The sequence below is a fragment of the Schistosoma mansoni genome, chromosome W, assembly GCF_000237925.1.
Source record: "Schistosoma mansoni strain Puerto Rico chromosome W, complete genome".
In the NCBI taxonomy this organism is placed as follows: domain Eukaryota; kingdom Metazoa; phylum Platyhelminthes; class Trematoda; order Strigeidida; family Schistosomatidae; genus Schistosoma; species Schistosoma mansoni.
The window spans coordinates 36,541,172-36,556,478 of record NC_031502.1 but is presented as its reverse complement, the minus strand read 5'-3'; positions in this window follow the sequence as shown (position 1 = coordinate 36,556,478).

Sequence of the window (15,307 nt, the reverse complement as noted above, 5' to 3'; positions counted from 1 at the left end):
GCGAGTGCGGGATCGTGGATGCGCACTGCTAAGGAGTCCCACAATAGGACGAAACGGCCATCCAGTGCTTCCAGGTTTTCCATAGTGGTCTAGCTTCAATTGATTCATGATTTCAACTATGAAAAATACTGAAATCTACACAAAAACCCCTTCTGAGTAAATGGGTTAATTTAATTGTGTGAAGAAATTCGCTAATTAGTTCGGTTCCAAGAAAATCTTCAAAAAGCCTTAAAAGAAACTTTTTAAAAAAGTTGCGAAATCAACTTTTTCACTGTATTTTGCTTCACCTCTTCTCTTTTGAATAAACACGTCATTGTTTAATTAATCAAACACTTCTTATTACGTAATTCTACTAATTTTTAATGATCATTTCTATTTTCCCATTTCTGTAACTTACTCCAAGTTAGGAAATTTTAATCTATGCTTTGCTATTAATATTATTATAACAGTTAAATGAACGGCCACTTAGGTACAGTGAACCAAATATTCCTTAAGTTGTCCCTTACATACTTCATCATTCTTTCAATCCTGTTGTTATTTCGGCTGCTCTCTGTTTCCTTTCGTCTTTTCTTTATTTCAATATTCTTCTGGTAACATTTCACTTGCATTTTCTGATACACACTACTTACATCTGTTCGTATAAGTAGCGCACACCTCACTAGTACACTTATCATCACACTATCAATTTGTATTTCTTACTTATCATGTCTCACTATATGGTTTATTTCATAAACTACCTTGAGTGGATTGTTACTTACACATATATTCAAATAAATATTAGTGTAAATTAGAGTAAAGCCTGATGAGGATCTAATTGTAAACAATATTGTTCACTTATGTGTTTCTCTAATTTTTGTATTGAATTCTATTTAAGTGTATATTAACTTTATTGTTAATTATGTAATTTGATATCCTAACTTCCTAAACAATCAACACAGCACTGTTTCTATTGTGATATTCCAAAATATTTTTAATAATAATATTCATTAAATTAATATGATTAAACGGGTGAGAGCATAATTTATAGACAATCTTTAAACAACGCCAAGATGAACTGAAGAGTGCCCACATAATAACTAAGACTAAATGAGGGTTATAAACCAGTGTAAGGAACTTGGATCAGGATTTACAGTTGAATATCCGCGTTAGGAACTACATATAATGTTTTCATCACGAACTGATATCACATGTGATGTCGAAATAGTATTTAGCCGAATGGATGAATGGATTTTGTGCCAAACTCGAAGACCTTTTATCTCTAAAGTAATTGATTTGTCCATAAATTATAGTCTCACCGAATGTGGTAAAAAGTCAGCAAGCTTCATCATTGAAACGATGTAAAAGTTTTGATGACAACAGATAAATAGTACTAAATTAGGAAAGACCAGGAAGACAATATGTTTATTATTTTTAATAAATGGTACGTTTTGATTCGCTCACTTTCTAGTTTATTTCATGCTTTTCTTTTAATCGTAACACTGATAAATGCACTCGAAGTGATATATTTCTGAGTGGTTAACGTTAATAATTGAAATCAAAATGCCATCTTACCTATACTGCCGCACCTACACTTGAGTCTATGTAAGTTTAACATTGTCAAACCTTTCAATTAACTTACTTAAAAAATAGTGTCATTAGAACAGTAACATCATGTATACCTTTGTGTTATTATTATGTCTGTATGAACATGTATGCTTGATCACAAGTCCGATCCTATACACATAGTCCCTCTTACCAGCTTGATTACTAGTTGCTTAAATCTCTTGATCACTCATTTCCTTTCCTATATCTGTTCTCGTATTTTGACAATTCATTCGACCCTTTATTCGACTCCTAATCCTCTTATTTGTTCTCCTCTGTACTTACTCGCTCGCAATCACTCACATTCGCATTTCTGCTAGAATTCACTTTGTGTTGTACCTGAGGCTTAGTGATCTGCTCTGTACATTAATAAATTATAGTCAACGCCTCATATTATCTTCTGAAATACACACACCCTAGTGAGTTATCTAATAACCGTTATCAGGACGTGTGATGTATGAAGCTTTGGGAATTATCGCGAATATAATACACTGTAGACGGTATTTTTATTGGTTTCACTTGCATATATATGTATTTATCTTTACTGTGTCATAGTTTGTTAGGAGGTTGACGCAGTCTGTTAAAATTTATTTGAGCGGTTAACATTATTCTATGTAGTTTCTTCCTCAAAATTATAGTATTATCATGTTTTTTTTACCATTTTTCGTGTCTCTGTAATTGACATATTCTTAAGTTGTTTATTTCAAATCACAAATTGATAAATTAACTCACGAAACAATTCAGTAATCTTTAACTGGAAATGATATTGTAAATATTTCCTTTTATGTCATTCTAAGTTATAAATCAACACAACTACTACCCTTTTAAGTATCATAAATAGCATTAGCTGAATACTGAAGAAAAGAGTTTTATCAGAAGGGGTTTTTGTGGAGATTTTAGTAATTTTATATAGTTAAGATCATGAGTCGATTGAAGCCAGACCACCATGGAAAACTTGGAAGCAGTGGACGGTCGTTTCGTCCTATTATTGGACTCCTCAGTGGTCTATCGGTTACGTGCTCTGACGCGAGACCGATAGGTCCTGGGTTAGAATCTCGCGAGAAGGAATCGTGGGTGCGCACTGATGAAGAGTCCCACAATAGGACGAAACGGCCGTTCAGAGCTTCCAGGTTTTCCGTAGTGGTCTAGCTTCAATTGACTCATGATCTCAACTATATAAAAGAGTTTTATATTAATTTTTTTCTAATCATTTAAAAATGAAATCAACTTAATTAAATTTCACTTTGGTATAATTTGATTATCATTTCATTATTAAAGATCCCAAAGTCATGTGTTCGATTCACATTTGCAATAAGTTGCCGAGAATATGTTTGTTTAAAATGCGCTAATGACTATTTAGTGGCCCGATATTTGACTTTAATTGGATCTTATGAATGTTATTGCAATACATATGTCGGATATCCTCGTTAGTGAATTACGGAATTAAATAAGTCAAATACTAGAATGGATTTTTGAACGCGTCTATTTTTTTACACTCATTGATTTGAACAGACGATCAGAGGAATGAAGCAAAGAGAAGAGGGCGAAGCGAAATGACGTGCAATGGAGAAGGCATGTGAACTGACTCCATTTATTCAACCGTTAATCAATATTTATAGCCAGATAAAAATGAGTTACAGACATGTGATGAATAGGACAAAAAGTGCAAACACATACGCTCATATAAAAGCAGTCAGGGTTGATTAATGAATAAGTAACATGGTCAAAACGTAACTCAATAAAAAAGAATAGATCGGCCTATCCGGAAGCCAGAATAAGTTATGTGGACTTAACATAGTAACCCACAACACAACTACAATGCAATTAAAGCACTTAGTTTTGTATCCTAGTTTTCTTAAATGAGGGAGTTTCTGACGTATATCTAGCTCAATGTGTGCTAAAATGATTGCTATTTTACCTTTTTAACATTTTTAATCACTTATGCTATTTTCATGGTTTCATTAGGTTGTTTTTTATTGCATTTGCTACTTCAATTTCCACCTCCTATGACTATTCATTTACGTAACCTATGTCTATGACCATCATAAACTTATTTCTGTTTATGCTTGAGACTAAAGTAACTTTTTTTGTTTTTAGGAAGACATTATAGGTAACTAGCATACGTTTTGCAGACATGTGTTCAGGTTTGTAGCGTAAACTATTATGCTTTGGATATCAGTCGATCTGACAATTATCATTACCGTAATTTCCCAACAGCCAACAGTTTTCACTATGAGAAACGAAGTTGTGGGAACAGGTTATTTTAAGTAATGCTCCATTCATAAGACTGGCAAGCACACAATGAAAGAGGTGATTTGATGAACGTAACTTAACAAGAAAATGTATAAAGGTATGCGAGTGAGTTATCAAACAGTTTAAGGAACTGGAATGTCAACGATCAAAAGAAATAAATGCGTAGGCTGTCACATGCGATCAATGTTACTTGTTCAATTGTGTATGCATGTAGAAATTATGTATAAAGATCTAAAGTAAGTACTGAGCTCTAAAATAATATTGTCTGTCTGCCAAATAAGTTAGTTGAAGGACATTTTAGATTTAAACTTACGAGACTCTCAGAGGATGAGGTGACCATTCATCTGTCCAAATTCCATTTGATTCTAGATGCCTCATCTAAAAAAGAGAAAAACATGTTACTGATTCCTATCAGTTTATTTTTTGTGTAATTCAATGCATAAAAACCATATGTTTTGTATTCTGTTTGGTAGTTATCATGTTGATGTTATCCTACTTCCGATTTGTATTGTAAGACATGTACACTGATTAAACTGTCTTTATATAAAGCACTTAAACAGCTTATTTTGAACAGTATACATCGGTGAGACTATAATTTATGGACAAATCAATTACTTTAGAGATAAAAGGTCTTCGAGTTTGGCACAAAATCCATTCATCCATTCGGCTAAATACTATTTCGACATCACATGTGATATCAGTTCGTGATGAAAACATTATATGTAGTTCCTAACGCGGATATTCAACTGTAAATCCTGATCCAAGTTCCTTACACTGGTTTATAACCCTCATTTAGTCTTAGTTATTATGTGGGCACTCTTCAGTTCATCTTGGCGTTGTTTATAGGTTGTCCAAAAACTATAGTCTCACCTATATATCTTCTAATTATAATATTAGAAGCTGACATTAACTAAATTTTCGTAAGCAGAATAGAACAACTAAATTTTGCAACCATCAGAAATAAACTAAAATATTAGAATTGTTTCTCCATTTAGACTGCATGACAAAAATAATCTACGATAATTCACTTAACTCGCTATTCTTTTCATTACAGATTCGATAGAAAGGGAATTCTCATTGTAGCAAACGAGAACACAAGTAGGGACAACCAAATGCATTTTAATACATTACAGAATATCTTGATAAAATTTGAGGACCAAAAAGTAATAATTCATTTGGAAAATATCCATCAATTGTCACGAACATTTTTGTTCTTCGTTTCCATACCAACCATTTTCTGTTCTCGTTCTCTTCTTTTCGATTAACAATCAATAACTTATCATATCTCCTTGAATTGTTTTGTTTTAAACAAAACATGATACAGTTGTTAAGTGTTGTTTTTCTCTAATAATATACGAGTACTGTTATAATTAATAATAGATACCAAGTAATAAAAGCTGATGTAAAGTACAATATCAAACATTCAATGAGTCACTGTTCCCTAATCGTTTTCTTATTTTTTTGTTTAAATTTTAATATTATTCAAAAAAGGATTTGAAAATGATTAATCGGAATGATTTCCATATTGAGGAATAAATATTTCCTTTTCTTTAATAAAAAATGTTTCATAATTCACTAATCTGGAAATACTTTACATGGTTATTGAACGTTATATAGGAGGATAAGAAACATTTTCAACAATCTAACATGATATTTAACATGGCTCAGTCATTCATCTACTGTATCAAAACTAAACCGAACCATCCAGACATAGAGATAGCATAAACTGATTGAAAAAACTATTCGTCAAAATAGTTCTGACAATTTGGTATTTCAGTACTATTATTATTATTACTATTAATGGCTTTATTCAATATTATATTTTAGCTACAATATAGAATTCTCAGCATAAACTATTTCAACGAATTTTCTTTCCTTATCTCTTAATCGATCCTGACAATAAGTGTTGAGTGATCGACAGTTAGATATTAACAGTTGATTTGATGATTGATCCTTTTATTATTCATAGCCCAGTTTTATAAACTCACAAAAATAGACAAGTTACATAACTAGAACGAGTGGTATTATTTTCAAAAACTATATTTAATAAGTCCTACTTATCATATTATTATAAGAATACTTTGATGAATACATCACTTTAAATGAAATCAAATACAGATCATTTGATATATTGAACGAGAACACAAGTGGAGACAATCGAATCGAATGTATTTGCACACAACATTATGGAACATCTCAGTAAAATCTGAGAACCATACAGTAAATATTTCATTTGCAAAATGTCAATCAATCGTATCAGACTTAATTGTTCTTTCTTTACCATACTAAACATTCTCTGTTCTCGTTCTCTTTTCTTTGATGTTCTTAACCTTTTGGTGTCAGGCATTTCCCTTTCGATTGATGACACGTACTACTTATATCTGTCGACATCAGTAGCATGCACGACCGTTTGAGTCTATTGAGAAAGCAATAACCGGAAATAAAGTGAACTTGGTGATGAAATTACCCATAATAAACACACAAGATTTATAATACATAAATTGACGAAATACATTGGAATCAAATGTTTTTTAGCAATCTCCCTAATATTTCTATTACATAATAGCTTACCTGTTGATTTACAAAACAAGAAAACAATCTTTTTCAAAACATTGAAAATTTATTATATTTTTCGTAAAGTAAAAATTTGCAAAATCTCAGCGAATTAATTTGAAGTAAATCCAACGTTTCGCCTGGCAATCTGGTCCAAGCTTTTTCAAGGAACTATCATTGGAAAAGCTTGGAAGAGATTGACAGGCGAAACGTTGGATTTACCTCAAATTCATGCGCTGAGATTTTACAAATATATTATTCCTATTTAATGTCTTACATCAACTCGGCGCTCAAATACTGTGAAACTATTCGCTCTAATTTAGACGGAAGTTCTTATATACTTCACCAATTAGTTAGCTTTAATTTATTCCTAAAACATCACACTAAGTGCCTAAAACTCTTAAGAAACTAATTGAAATCCAATAACTTTTCAATCAACACCCATAACAACTAAATTAAATACATTCGAGAAAAAGAATAACTAAACATAATAACAAACTCATTTAGCTGTTCTTTACAGTATCACTTCACAGTCAAATACTTACATTAAATAAATAAGAAAATCCAAGTGCTTTACTCTTCAGTAAGAATCGAGCTTATTTTCAAAAGAAAAAAATAGAAAAATATTTTCTGTAATGATCGCTGATGCTTTTTGTTTTTCTTCAATAGAATAAGTTTTATACATTAGCTTCATTTCCAGTATTTCATTTCAAAGAATTTAAATTTCTCACCAGTAGTTTTAGTCTGTAAATTTATATAGGTACCTGTTATATCTAGAGCTTTTATTCTTGCTGTGCCGCGTACTACTAGACTACTCAAAGATCGAACCCGCAACGTCGCAAGAGAGAAGACTAATAAGTAGGAATGTTATTCCCAACACAATGTCAAATATAGTACAAAAATCTCATGTATTTATAGTTGTTTGGCTGAAAGCAAATCATCATTTTAGACAGTCAATAGGCACATAGGGGGTCACTCCTATTCATCCAATAGGGAAGCTACACATCGACATCTTAGAACGTCCCCCTAGTAGTGATTGGATGGAATGTCTACGGCTCTTTCTGGGCTTCTTGAGGCTTCCTTGAGTTTATCAACGAGCCATTTTTACAGTACCAAATTAAGTTGTTTCTTTTTCTTAGAAAGAAATTGGGAAAGACATAATCAGCAGTAAATATGAGATTAATCGAAACGGAGTAAAATTTGTAGTGCCGTGCTTCGTTAATCGTTCACCTTGATAACCGTCATAATACCAGTCTTAACAGTGCATAAAATTAGAAGGCAAAGAGGAGTGGCAACTACAGTTTATTTTCAGATGACGCAGACCACAGATTTACAAGCACATAAGCAAATGTCAGCAAGCAGCGAGCGAGCAGCAAGCAATTACATAGGCAATTTATAGTCAAAATGAATAAGGGCATAGCAAAACAAAACAAAAGCTGATAATAGGATTTGCGTGCATACATATATGGGGAGGAGTATGAGTCATCGAATGATACCTAAGCAATTAACATTTTGTCTAGAGTCTGTCATGTGCTCTAGTGATCATAACAGTACAAAGAATATGCAAATTATTATCATCCAAATGACGATGTCTGTTAAGTAAGTTAATAAAAGGGCTTAACCAAAATCAACCATAATCGAAATTGATTGTAGGATGGTTGCTATACCTTTACAACTGAATATGATTAAGAAGAGCCGTTGTTAACGCGTAAGCTATTAGGAATATTTGTATTTGTATGCTTGTTAGTTGTGTAAACTGAACCCATACACTAATAATCTCTTAAAAAACTTTTACCATTTTATGAATATTGAAGCTCCAGAAATTTTAAAAAAAATAGATTAAAAAATATAATTGGTGTTTTCACGGTTGAAAGCATGAGTCAGTTGAAGCTCGACCACCAAGAAAAACCTGGAAGCACTGGACGGCCGTTTCGTCCTATTGTGGGACGTTAAAAGTAGCATAAAAGTCAAGAATTTTATTGTATGGTTACAACTGATCAATAAGTCCTCGAAATATATAGAAAATACGTCAAAATTGTTATCAACACATAAGCCTTGCCAAATATGACAATGAAAATTTTATAATATACTGAATTCAAAAGTTTAATATAATTTAACTAGAGCAATGATCGGATAGTCCTATTCTGAAACTTTCATACAATTTGAATATCAGCATCTTAGTTCATAGTAAAATTCAGATGTTCGATAAAAACACCACATGGCAATTAAATGAAAACTCATTACCTAAAGATTAGCTACTTAGGAGAAAATTTTCACCCATGTATATTCTTATAGTTCAGTTTAAATATTCAACAAACAGATATAAATTAATGGGTTAGTGCATCCTCATTTTTTGAGACTTACCACATAATGTCATTTTAGTGTTAACCTAATAACCATAACGGTAACTACCCAAATCGAAAGAAATCTAACTTTGGATTTCAATTTTAAAATACCAGAATATATAGAGAATAGAACACAAAATCTTTGTCAGTCAACCGTTTACTTCATACAACCACGTAACTAAAATTAAAATTTCTCCACAGTCAAACTAATACTTACAACCTCAACGTGTAAGCATTTGTTAGGATATTTGTATTCTCTTCTAACAAAAAGCTTTATGAATTCCATCATTTATAAGTACATTAATAGTGGGGCCACAGCTACTGTATCTCAGTTAATTGACAATATCATCTTAAATCTGATATGGTTTGAATAGTTTTCACAAGGTTCTACAGTGATTGCTGTTACATAAAATTTAACTATTTATGATATGTTTTTGCATTATTCATAATTGTAGATGATGTCATTTAGCAAAATAATGTGTCTTTTAAAGATTTACTTATTACAAAAATATTTATACCATTGTTATTCACTTGTCTGAGTTTGACTTTGGACTTTTTTAATAATTAACAAGATAAATAACCAAGAACTTATTCCTCATAAAGATTTGTTCGGTAAATATTTGTTCTATTGTAATAGTCTACTTACTCTAGGTAAGTACCTGTGAAGGTAACAATTGATGTATGGATTTGATACGTCAAGAATTAGACTTAACAGTTATGTCTTAGTTGATTGAAGAGTGAGTACCTTACAATCTAATTTCCACTAATAGTCTATGACAATTTGTGATGTTTAAATTATGTTAATATTTTGTATATAGTCATGTCACTCACTTTATTACAAAAAAACCTGTTCTTCTGACTAGTGATTTTATCTTATATTTCAAATCATTCTCGATGAGTTACGTCAATAATTCGGTCCTGGCCATCATTCGCTAAGATTGTTTCATTGCATATCATCTATTGATCAGCATTCTTGCCATCTATTTTAACGATTGAAACTTCGTTAAGTGAAATCATTGGAGTCTTTTTCTGTGATAAAAATACAATTCCCTTTAAAGTAAGAAGTTAAAATTGCTGGGTATACATCAGTTTATTTATTTATGATAAATCAAGTACTTCTAAGGACCACATAAGTAATCTTTAAATAACCAACTAATCAGAAACTGAAGCCTGAGACAAAAAAAGTTCAAGTATTCTACTCGCTGTTTAGTGGGTTTATAACTTTATGAACATCTAACTAGCATTAAACAATATGAGAATTTCGGAATCTAAATAACTAACTGAAACCTGTTTGGCTACATTAATCAATACTGAAATTTCCTCATATTGTTCAAATGTTATCAACCTTATTTTTTAAAACTAATATTTTTCTCACTTTCACATAGCCTTTATTTCTTATCGTCCCAAAATTTTATTTGTACAGCATGTGGTTGTCCACAGAAATACTCAGATATTTCATCACGTTTATAGTTTGAAAATCTAAGCTGTGTAAAGTTGAAATTAGCAAAGGATATAACCATATCTGAATGTTAAGCAGTTGAATGCAGTCTTCAGGACACCCTTGATTTAAATTTTGAGCTATTTAGTACTCACAAGCAAGGTGTATCTGGAATCTTGGCAGAAGATAGTCAGTCAGCTGCTATTCAGTAATCAATGAGTTCAATTATCTCAGTTCTGCAGTAGATTATCAGCTTTCATTATACCTCAATGGTAACGTTTAACACTGTTAAGCCAGGGGACGCTGGTTTGAATCCCATATGATAATAGATTCCCACAAGATCGTAGATACGCCTTCCAGATGAGTTCCAGTTATCCCGAAACCTAGACCCAGCGTATTCCACAAGCTTCTTCTAGAAATTTAACCTCAGAACATAGAGTGTATGATATTGAATCACTTAAATTAGTGACCACATTTCAATCTAATGGACAGCGTCCGATAAAAACAAAGAACTAGAGAAAATTTAACATTGTGTACAACTCCCTAAACGACCGTTGTAGATAACTAAAACTGTCATAATTAATCCTTAGACATACTATTTAAAGTATATCATTAATTCGCTAAAATGACTTATGTAGATAACCACTTCGTAATTCGAATCAAATTATATACATCTTGATGAATCAAACGTGTATGATATAGAAATGGTATTGAAAATTTAATATTTAAGGTTTTAATAAGTGAAACTAACTTCGTTTTATGCCTCTGAATACATAAACTGCTCTAATTAGTGTAGCCTTATGATGAATGTTTCTAAGTTCTGTTCATCACGTTACAATAAATGTTTTAATAAATGTCCAATATAAGAAAATAAATGAAAATTTCATTTGACTGGAAAAAGATCCTACATATTTTACATACTAAATCTAACCTTGCTAAAACTAAAGTGAGTGCTACTGATATCGATAGATATAAGAAGTATATATCATCAAACGAATGTGAATTTCCTGACGGCAGAAGGTTAAGAACATCAAAGAAAAGAGAACGAGAACGAAGAATGATCAGTATGGAAAAGAAAGAACAATAAATCCTGATACGATTGATTGACATTTTGCAAATGAAATATTTACTGTATGGTTCTCAGATTTTACTAAGATGTTCTATAATGTTGTGTCCATTGTCTCCACTTGTGTTCTCATTCACTACAGTATGTCTATTTATTGATATGAAAAGAATTGGTCGTAACAACATTCCTATTTAAAGTAAATGAAAATTATTTTGTAGATTTCATTGACAGTTTTCTACTTTACATAAACAAATTATTACTATTTGGTTAATCATTGATTAAAATAGTTTAAAAATAGTTAATATCTGATTCCTTATTCACTATGATTTAACTTCAATAAGAACTTAATTTTATTCATCTAGTGTTGACAACCAACCTCTCTTCATATATATCTATGTTACTGCAAAAATTAAATTAGAAGTTAGACATTTATTTCTTTGATCCCACCGGAAATCATTTGTTTTTGTTTTTAGAAGACTGAATAATATTCTTTTCATAATATACTTTCTTTTAGTTACCTTTAACAAATATCTAACTAACATTTATACTAAAATAATAAAACAAAAACATACATTGATGCTTAAACTGATATGGATAAATTGACGATGTCAATTCGTCGGTGTTTCCTTAGGTATTCAATAAAGAAAAACTTCATGAATCTGTAATATTCTATGATAATAATTACCTGAACTTTTATTGGTAGTAATACAGTTAGTAATGGTCACACACATATATCAAATCCTATTCAATAATACATTTGAAATAGTCTACAATAAAAGTTAAAACTGAATTTACATAATAAAGAATTAGATATTATAATTGATTGGATTATACTTACAAGGGTTACAATTTATTTGAGGATTTTAATTTTAGTTTTTAAAATAATATGAAGAGATATAACTCTTTAATAGTTTACATCTCTAGTGAATAATCAAATATTCTTCCTCTAAATTATACGCAGAATGTTTTCACTTGAGTTTACACCACTATACTACTACTAAACACCATAGATGACAAGATCATACACTTTATGTTGTCATAAAATGTTTGACCATTTTATTCAAATGACCAGTACAATATTCCTGTGTACTTTATTTTAATTCTTGATGGTTGACTGATATCAACAAAAAATCGTAGATACATGTTCCTTGTTTTTTTTCAACTTAGAAGAAAGTTGTTCATGTCAAAAGACCGATCATCGATTCCAATGCTTAATTCCGCTATACGAGTAATCAATTTGAACTTCAAAAACTCAGCGATAGCATGTTTTACTACTTCTGTGAATGGTTCAATTTTAAATCTGTGATATAACATAAGATTCTTCAAAGTTTTATTTATTACATTTTAATGAAAGAAGACAAGAGGTACCTATGAATCTATAGCTTATCGATTGTTTCTGATTTTTATTAAAATGTAAAAGAAACGCTACTATGCTCAAAAGAAAAAGTGACCACATAGTCCAGATATTTATAATCTAGCTTTCTAAACCTCTGACTACAGATAGTCTTTCACTAAGCACGAAAATACTTTTTAAATAACAACCGGGTCTGTTGTGAGATAGTAACACACTGAAGACAATGGTGGACGAGGGCTCAACATAGTGGATTGGTTGAAGTTAGACATTAACACCGTTGGATTGATAGGTCCTGGGTTCGAATCTCACGGGGCGGGATCATGGATGCGCACTGCTGAGGAGTCCCATAATAGGACGAAACGGCCGTCCAGTGCTTCCAGGTTTTCGATGGTGGTCTAGCTTCAATTGACTCATAATTTCAACTATATAAAATTACTAAAATCTCCACAAAACCCCTTTCATATAAGCATTACATAATGAGAAGGAGTTTTTTGCGGAGATTTCAGTATTTTCAATAGACTCATGATTTCAACTATGAAAACATTACATAATCAAAAAATTGAATATTCACAGTCTAAGGATAAAATTATTAACATGTATGTGCTTAATTATAATGTTGAAATGTCTTTTTTAAAAAAAGAAAAAGAAAATCATTTCAATGTATTCAAGTGTAAACTTTATGAAGTATAAAAGGGAACTTGTTGAAGCATAACTTTTAAACATCAATTTTATTGTCCAATGTTAATTTATGTTTACTTAATTTATAATCAATACCTAATCATATCTCCTTGAATTGTTTTGTTTTAAACAAAACATGATACATCAACTCGGCGCTCAAATACTGTGAAACTATTCGTTCTAATTTAGACGAGAGTTCTTATAAAACATGATACAGTTGTTAAATGTTAGTTTTCTTTATTAACATAAGAGTAATGTTATCATTAGTAATAGATACCAAGTAATAAAAGCTGATGTAAAGTACCATATCAAACATTCAATGAGTCACTGTTTTCGAATAGTTTTTTTTACTTTTATTTATTTAAATTTTAATGTTATTCAGAAAAAGATTTAAAAATGAATCGGAATGTGTATGGTGGTCGATATTCGATATTTTCAATAAACTTCGTAATTTGTTAGTCCTGATAATCGTTACTCGACAACGCCCCAACGGTGTATAAATCAGAAGGCGAATACGAAGTGTTGATTGAGTTTATTATTGAAGAATGCACAGATATCCGAATTTACAGGCACGTTAAACAAGCATAAAAGAGTAGCGCCGTAAAGCAAGCGAGTGAGGGTGAGAGTCTGTAAACGAGTGTGTGAGTCAATGAGTCAGCGAGTCCAGTGAACAGGATCAAAATGTACATATATATATATATATATATAGTGAAATGAATGAACCATCGAATCAGTTAAGCGATTAATAGTAAGGCTAGCAAAATGAATACATGAGTAAGCAGTGAATAATGCTCAAGCGTACATAACGAAGGTACAACAGCATAGATAGATTGTTACTATACGAATGAATCTGTCCGTTAAATAAGTGTTAACAAAAGGGCTTAACCGAATTAAATATGAACAGACTCAATTGTACGTGAGCTGCTATTAAATGCTTCATAATCCATTAATCTGGAAATAGTTTACATAGTAACTGAACGTTATATGGAAGGATTAGAAACATTTTCAACAGTTTAACATGATCTATAACAGTTCAATCATTCATCTTACTTACTTACTTACGCCTGTTACTCCCAATGGAGCATAGGCCGCCTACCAGCTTTCTCCAACCCACTCTGTCCTGGGCCTTCCTTTCTAGTTCTATCCAGTTCTTGTTCATTCTTCTCATGTCTGTCTCTATTTCTCAGCGTAATGTGTTCTTTGGTCTTCCTTTTCTCCTTTGACCTTCAGGATTCTATGTGAGGGCTTGTCTTGTGAAACAATTGGGTGATTTCCTCAAAGTGTGCCCAATCCACTTCCAGCGCTTCTTCCTGATTTCTTCCTCCTCTGGAATCTGGTTTTTTGTCTCCCAGAGTAGCTTGTTGCTGATAGTGTCTGGCCATCGGATCCGAAGTATTTTGCGCAGACAGCTGTTAATAAACACTTGTATCTTCTGGATAATGGCTTTCGTAGTTCTCCACGTCTCATTCATCTACCGTATTAAAACTACACTGAACCATCTACACATTGAGACAAGATAGACTGATTGAAAAACTGTTCGTCAAAGAAGTTCTGACAACATAATATTTTAGTACTATTATTATTATTACTATTAATGGCTTTATTCAATCTTATATTTTAGGTACAATATAGAATCCTCAGCATAAACTATTTCAACGGATTTACCTTTCTTATCTCTTAATCGATCCTCACAATCAATATTAAGTGATCAACAGTTGGATGTTAACAGTTGATTTGATGATTAATCCTTCTATTATTCATAGCCCATTTTTATAAACTCGAAAAAATAGACAAGTTACATAACTAGAACGAGTGGTATTATTTTCAAAAACTATATTTAATAAGTCCTACTTATCATATTACTATAAGAATATTTTGATGAATACATCACTTTAAATGAAATCAAATACAGATCATTTGATATATTGAACGAGAACACAAGTGGAGACAATCGAATCGAATGTATTTGCACACAACATTATGGAACATCTCAGTAAAATCTGAGAACCATACAGTAAATATTTCATTTGCAAAATGTC